Below are 8,474 nucleotides of genomic sequence, written 5' to 3' on the forward strand. Positions count from 1 at the left end.
GAAACTTATCTACTACCTTACTAAAGGAATTCGTTCTAAGAAAGCTACCTTTATTTCAAACTCGTATTTTTTAATTATTTGTAAACAATAAATTATTGCACTGAGCATATAGGTAGAGAGTAGAAATCATACCTTAATGAAACATGGAGAGCCAATTATGTATAACTTTCATGTTACTGGAGGCCAAAATTTAGAATCAGAGAAAAAATAAGGTTGTGAGAGATAATTATTGAACATACTTTTTAATGAAGCAAAGAAACTATTTTATGTTGATGATTGTATCTAATGTAGTGCAAATGCGAAGTCTCTGTACGTTCACTTTTTTTTTTCTTATGGCCTGTTTAAAACAGTTTAAACTTTCTAATGTGTAAAATTAAAATATCTTGTTTAATTTTAATTTAAGTTTAATTTGAGTTTTGTTAAATATTCTATAATTTACATACATTTTTTTTTTTTTTTTACAGGATTATTTACAGTGACTAACTGCATCTGAAATTTCTGAATAATAGAAAAAAAGCTTCCTATAATTTCAGAAGAGCAAGAATGGAGAATGACTGTCTGGAACCCAGAACAAATTTGATCATTAACTATCTTCCACAGTCACTCACAGATGGAGAGTTTAAGAGTATTTTCTTAAGCATAGGTCCCATCCGATCTTGCAAGATTGTTAGAAATAAGCCAACTGGTTACAGTTATGGATTTGGTTTTGTTGACTATGTATCAACAGATGATGCTGCAAGAGCAATTAGCACTCTTAATGGGTTTCAGCTGCAAAATAAGAAGATCAAAGTTGCATATGCAAGGCCTAGTAGTGAAAATATAAAAAATGCCAACTTGTACATCAAGGGATTGCCGAAAACTATGAATCAAGATGAGTTGGAGTCAGTTTTCTCTGATTGTGGAATGATCATTCAAAGTAGAGTTTTGATGGATGAAACAGGGCAAAGTAAAGGCATTGGATTTGTACTTTTCGATTTAAGAGAGCAAGCAGAACAAGCCATTGAGAAGTACAATGGTCAGACCCTTCCTGGTTCAGGTGAGCCTTTATCCATTAAGTTTGCTGAAGACAACTCAAAAAAGATGAGACAGCCATCTCCTACTTATTATACCCCACCACCACCTCCGCCATTTCATGGAGGCTATGGTGGGGGCCCGCTTCGACAAGGCAACCCGCAGAATCGTAATCGTTATAATCCTATGACTGGGGCTTATCCATATGCAAGTGGACTAAGTGTTGGTGGTAATGGACCCACACTTTTTGTGTACAACATTGGTGCTGACACAGATGAAAATGCTCTTTGGCAGCTATTTTCTCAATATGGAGCATTACAAAAGGTCAATATTGTACGAGATCAAGGAACTGGACACAGTAAAGGTTATGGTTTTGTAACCATGTCTAGTTTTGATGATGCGTTATGTGCAGTGGAAACTCTAAATGGCTTTGAATATGCTGGGAAACCTTTGCAGGTTTCATTTAAAACACAAAAAGCCTGACTCTAACATATTTTAAGTATTTTTGTTTCTCTTGTTCCCCTCTACCAGAAAGGAGTATCACTGTTCACAAGTTATCATTGGTGTAAACACTGGTGTTTAGTTATCAGTGGCTTTCTTATCTTCCCCTCCCCCCTCCCCCCCATAATAGTGATGACTGACTTGTGAAGTGGATCATTATTATAATAATGTAATGTGAGCTTGCCATTTTAATGAACTAGCTGTCATTTTCATCTGGCCAATTAAATTTGCCTTCCTCTAAAAAACGTGTATGTTTTAAGATTTCATTTATTACAGATTGGAATCAAGCATTTAGTGATACTTATGTGCAGTCTTTTTTTTTTTTTTTTTTTTTTTTTTTTCATCCTTTGTATATCTGAAAATGTCACAAATGTTTGGCTCTCCCATAAACTAATAACTTCAGAAAATGTAAAATTATTTTCTCATGAGATGAAAAAGGAATATGTTTTAGATGCTTTTGAAATGGCATTAGGGCATGTTAGGATGCTGCACAAGTTAAGTGTCAGTATCTTTCATAGAAATTTAGACCCAAATTACTCTTTCTTTCTTCATTAAAAATAAATGAAATCAATGTGGTTCTTTTATACTGCTATAGTTCTAAGGTTGTAATTCATAATTCCATTTTATGCTGAAGAGAGTAATATTATCCTGTACAGGAAACTTAAATCTCATTCAACTCAGTGAGTTTAAAGGGCTTTAATTTTAAATTGAATAATTTAAACATATGGTTAAAATAGTTTGTATGGCCTGTTTAATGGCTTCCTGCTTTGCTCATTTTATTTGATAATTAACAGTTAAATTATTTGATGCAAACTAGCATTCTATCAGTAAAATTTCAAGCATACATGAATTTTGCTGATAATTGACATTTTTTTCATTGAAATGCATTTTTTTATTATTTTTTATTTTTATTTTATTTTTTTTTTTTCATATCTAATATCCTTTCTTTTCTTCCCCTTCCCTGAAAATGTACAGTAGGTTGCAATTTTTGAAGTATGGTTATGCAGATATATATATCTCATTGTAAGTATTCCATACAGACTCTATTCAACTAGTAATTTTTTGGTTTTTTTGTTTAATTATATTCATATAAAATTAAAGAACTAGTGATGGCTATTCGATTCTCCAATTTTTGACAACTTACATGCCTCTATGTATTTATTATCATGTGACTGACTTCTTGGAATGCGACTGTTTACATTATTTACTAAAATTGCATTGAAATTCACAAGAACCAGTGAAGAATAAGGGGAGGCAACTTCTGTTCATTTATGAATTTTTTTTTTTTTTTTTGTTTTAAACTGATTTATCTTTTTAGTGGATTTTATATGAATTGGATCAGGTTGAGAATGTTTGTTTGTTGCCTTAATTTACATTTATTCTTAAATGATCTCGTCCTTCCTTTCCCATTTGTTATTAGTTAATTTTTTTTTTTAAGTTTTCAGCATGGTTGAACAACTGCTCGAATATTGCAGACAATCTGTCCTGTCTCTCACAACTTACATAGTATTCTGATTGAAGAGTTAATTTGTATTAGATAATTCTTGAATACAAAAATCACAATTGAAGTTTAAGTATTTGTGTGTATATCATTATTACAAGTGGTCTTTTTCAGTAGTTCCATACACTCAAATATTCTTCCTAGCATTGTACTGTATATAGTTCCAGTACTGATTTTCATACTATAAGTGGGAGCTCATTCAAATGATCAGCTGACTGTCAGTTATATACCAGATAGTTACTGCTTTATATGAATCATGATTTTTGGAATTTGTTGTGAAACTTTTTTTTTCTCTTTAGCATATTAAATAAAATATTGTTAGTCCTGCTGGTTTAAATATTGCTTGTCTGACTTTACACTACATCTTCCATAACAAGTTAAGTATTTTATAAAATGACTGTGCATAACAAACTGATTTCTTACTGAATTTTACCTTGATGTCAGTTTTAGTCTTGTCTTGTTTTCAAGACGAACTTGGTTTTAAAATAGATTACTGTTTTGTGGCTAAGTGAGAACTCTTTGCCTATACAAGCCAACTGACTTAAAGTAATCTGGAATGTTAAAACAATATATTGTGACAAATTCCATAGGAAAATAACAAGAACTTAATAATTCAATCAATATATATACATTTCTTCTGTTTCTCTCTCATAACTTAGAAAATGGATTCATAAACTTGTTTTGAGGCACTCCCTGCTCTTGAGACTTGAATGATATTTTAAATATTGCTTATTGCTTCAGTCTTCCTGTAAACAAGGTTGGTGTCAAAATGTGTGAAAAAAATTAGTTACAATTGATATATATCCATGCCACAATGGAATTTAGAGATGAAGAAAGTTTATCTGTTGGCTATCTGAAAATAGAAGATTCACTTAGCCACTAAAAGCTATTATTCAAACTTCTGTCCTTCAAATTAATACTTTATTGTTGGTTGGGGGGTAGATAAGCCACATGATGACACATATGAAAATAGTAAAATACAGATTTGTAATCTGTGTCTCAAGGAAAAAGAGAGAGGACAAAAAAAAAATAGTAATTACAGTATGTGCTAGGACAGGAATATTTAAACTTTTTTGATGCCAGTTGTATTGTCAGTGACTTAAGGATAGCAAAGTCGTTCATTTTATAGTTGTAAGACTTGCATATCACAGCTTATGTTAGTTGATCTTATATAGAGAGCCATTGTTATATATTATGATGATTTTACAAACTGTAATAAAAAAATGAATTGGTTTGGAGTAATTTAATACCTGTTATAAATATTTATATTAATTCCTGGTTGTTTCCTAAGAGTTAAATATTAAAACTGGATTTTTTTTTAAAAAATAAAATAAAATAAAATTTTATCTAATGTTCCCAAAAAGGAAACATTTCTTTCTATTAGATTTCATGACTTTTATGAAAGAAGTCATGAAATCTAATAGAAAGAAATACTTATTATTTGATTTTGCTAGAGCTAATTTAGTTTTTTGTAAATTAATGCTTTATTTTATTTGGGATAATAATTTTTATTTTACAATCTGAAATTTGTATCACAGCATGGTTGTGAAAAAATGCCACTTAGCAGATTGTTATTTGAGAACTCTGTAATAGTTTTTCACTCTCTTGCAGAAAACTGTCATCCCCACTTACAGTAGTTGTCTGGTTTTTAAGTTGGACATCAGACTTATGGAGTATGATTACCACTGCAGCAGTTGTATTCAGTTTTAAACTGCTTGACTTGTATTCATTATTCCTAATGTGATTTTCTTCATTTAAAGCCACAATAAATTGATATTGTGTACATTCATGATATCAATCTGGATCTAGAGCAAGATATATCATCTATTATAACTGACTTAATATATTTTTATTACCAAATATAGAAACTGTGTAACATGAACCTGATCAACAGGGTGACTTTTCATCAGGTGAACTACATTAGGCCTGTCTGGAAGGGGAAAAAAAAATTAAGGCAGAGCTAGAAACCATATATAACCATGGATAAGCCTTTGGCTTGTAATAATTTTCTCTGACAATAAATTACAAAGCAAGTAATAGAAATTCCCCCATCTCCAGCACCAAGAAATTTCCAGTGTGATTGCTTTATGGAATGGACAGGTTCCACATTTTAGATTACAAGAAGTTAGTGATGAATTCACTTTGGGGGGGGGGGGGAGTCACTCAATATAAGGCATGGTGCATATAATACTGATTGCAAGATTAAAGGCTTCCATCAGAAAAAAAGTTAAGCTACAGTTTGGTACTTTTTTATACTTAATTAGACAGAAGACGTTCCACTTTGGAGAATCAAGTTTCACCTTATCTGAAAGGAAGATTTTCTGAAGTTAGTGATATTGTGTGCTGTTTGGGAAAGATTAATACAAAAAAGATACTTTTAGTAATAGTGGTAGACAGATTATCATTAGTGCTGCTATTGATTTATAACAGGGAAAAAGAAGGCAGTAAATGACTAAGTTTGTCCTCTTTTTTGCTTGCATATGAATCCGCAAACTCTTTAAATCCATTATTGTACTTATTTGTAACTGACGATCACAATTATGCATTTGTAGACCTGCAGATGGAACTTGTCACACCTTATTGGCATTGTACTGTTTTGCAGCTAGTTTTATGAGGCATTCCAAAAACTTGTCACTAATTTTATTACTTAAACTAGTATCTTTTAAGAAGCTGTCTATTATATTAAATTCATATTAAGAGTTTTAAATTTCCAATATTGATAGTTTTTATACTTTAACTGTATAATTAAGAGTTCTTACTTAGCCACATTTTATAACTTGCACCAAAACCTTTTCAGAAACACACCAATAAGTTTATATGATCTAGAACAAGCCCATTTCAGCTGAACTTGTGTGTGTGTGTCAGTGGTATATACAGGATTTTTCTCAGGTGAGAATGGTACAACTCAACTTTATTTAAATGAGTTCTTTCTACTAAAATAGGCATCTGATGCTTTTTCTTTCAAATAAAATAGAATTCTTTTAGCCTTAATTTCCAGAGGTAGTAGGCAGCCAGGCTTCATTCCTAAGTTATCAAGTTGTCGATCAGCTTTGCTGATGAGAGTATGGCAGACAACTATTGTCATCTCATGTACCTAATTCCAACTAGTATTGTCATCTAAAACAGTGAAAGTTGGAGTTGTTAGTTTTTTTTTTTTTTTTTTTTTTTTTCCTAGAGTTACAGTGGTAAAAACTTGCCTGTGCCAGAGATCCATTAACTTGGAAAGTTGCTTGATGTTTGGGGGGGGGGGGGGCTTAGACAAAGTTCTAGTTGGTTTCTATTCTAACAAGAATAGAACCTGTAATGGTCTAGTGTTGTGGAAGCATTTCTCTTCTTATTACCTATTGTTATGCTTTCTACTTGTAACATTCAATATATATATATAATGATGAAATGATAGTGATAAATCATTTTGGTGAGCTAATCTTTTCAGTAGCAAGGAACATATCCTTAGCAGAGTTGTTCCAGTCTCTTAGATTCTATCCTGCATATGCCATTGTATGTGTGTGTCCACACACACACACACACTTCATATTCTAAACAATGTTTGAAAGAAATATGAGATTTTTCATTTGAAATCGAGTGAAATAATTGTGAGACAGCTATATATGTTAGCTTCTTAACTTATAATTTTAAAAATATTTCACTGTTTTCTATCAGCATAGAATCAGAACTTAGCTGTTAATAACACCGCATTTCTATTGGAAATCTGGCACATAGTATAAAAGCGATCGGATGTGTTAAATAATTAAGTTCATGTATATCTTTCTGTAAAACTTTTGTCTAGGTTTGTATTGAATATGCAAATTGAAAAGACTGGTTTTGTGAATTACCAATATCTTCTAATGGCAATGTTGTTTTGCCATTAGCTGATATGTAAAGGTAAGTAGTATGTATTGCAGAAATTGTATTTCTGAGAGGATGTGTGTGTGTGTGTGTGTGTGTGTGTGTGTGTGTGTGTGTGTGTGTGTGTGTGTGTGTGTAGAAAAAGGGGTTAATATGTGATGTGAAAAAAGATTGTAAATCTGAATTTAATGTGAACTAAATTCAGATAAAAACTTGTATTTGTTTGTTATTGGTGGTGGTGTTGTCAGCTTTTTGTTTCCTAAAAGGAAGGAATTCAGATTGTTTTCATCTATATATATATATATAAATATATATATATATTTTTTTTTTTTTTTTAAGACTCTGCTTTTTATAATGTATATGTTTAGAGGAAGAATTTTGGCATTGTTAGTGATAGAATTCTAATCACAACTAAACATTTTGGTTTGGAGAGATGAGCAAGACAAATAATCATTGTAATCTTTACAATTCAGCAGTACTGTTTGCATAAAAAGATAAGTGAACCCTCTTTCCTTTAAGGTGCTTGTCACTGAAGGTTTTTCTCTTTTTATTATTTTTTTTCCGCCAAGTTTGTATTGCCATAAATTAAGTAACATCATGCATTTTTATTAAACTAAATTATACTCTTCCTTTATTATGTTGGCTCTTCTATTGTAAAACTTTTTTTTCAGTGTGGTATAACTAACTGCTGATCAAAGATGAAGAAATACATGTCATTCTACAATAAGATGTAAATGATAAACTTGTAATCATTAATCTCTTTCCAGGTTTATCCCACACTTGTTTACTGTCATCTGAATAAATATATAGTGATAGTTTAGTTTCTTAGAAAATGTCCGTGAATGGCGAAAAAAATAAAGAAAAAATATCCCTTTTTTTACATTTAAAATGACACAGTACTACTTGTAGATTTTTTTTTTGTAAAATAGATTGTTACTATTAATATGCTACCAAATGCATAGCTAATCTTTCACTGGATAAAAACCATATCTCAGTTGTAGTATAACAGATGCATGCAATGACTGACGACACTTAAAAATTGGATGTATTATCATATTGGTATCTTCAGTAATGAGTTGATTCTATATAAACACCAGTTATATAGGTTTGAATGTTTTAACTTAGTTCTGTTAAAATCATCAACTATATAGGGTTTCTGAAAATATGCCAGTATTTTAAAGGTTTTTTGTCAAACCAAATAGCTTGTGGTTGCCTAATCTTATATTTCCTTACTCAGTTTTGTGCAGATGCATGCTTATCCCATTCGAATCATTGAGTGTCATAGCAGTGACATCAACAAAAAAAAATTTTATTATGTTTTATAATATGCAAAATTTGAGGTTGATGATTTGTGTACAGTGAAAATAACAAGTGCTGTCAGGCTTACCTGATTGATAAATGTTGCAAGTGATAGTATAATGAATTTAAATAAACGAACAGTTAAGAAGCAAATCTACAAAATGTCCCTGAATTTTCTAAGAAACTTGAGTACAAATTATCATTTTTATGAAGGCTGGAAAAGTCAACTATTCAAAAGTTTTGGGGTTAGATATTTGGACCACTTATTCACAAAGTTCTTCAAAAAAATTGCATACGTCTTATAAAGGTGCAGATC

General features: G+C 31.0%; 1 pseudogene across 2 annotated transcripts in view; it reads left to right on the forward strand.

Moving 5' to 3' along the window:
- LOC150110099 (ELAV-like protein 1 pseudogene) overlaps nt 1-4,311 on the forward strand; it is a 29,339-nt pseudogene extending 25,028 nt beyond the window's left edge. For both annotated transcript variants that reach the window (XR_016548200.1, XR_016548202.1), the window contains exon 2: nt 465-4,311. The product of XR_016548200.1 is annotated as an ELAV-like protein 1 pseudogene, transcript variant X1 (transcript). The remainder of the gene's footprint in view (nt 1-464) is intronic.
- The last annotated feature ends 4,163 nt before the right edge of the window (nt 4,312-8,474 follow it).

Source organism: Typopeltis vanoorti, chromosome 1 (genome assembly GCF_054136105.1).
Source record: "Typopeltis vanoorti isolate ZY-2024b chromosome 1, IOZ_Tvanoo_1.0, whole genome shotgun sequence".
Taxonomy (NCBI): Eukaryota; Metazoa; Arthropoda; class Arachnida; order Uropygi; family Thelyphonidae; genus Typopeltis; species Typopeltis vanoorti.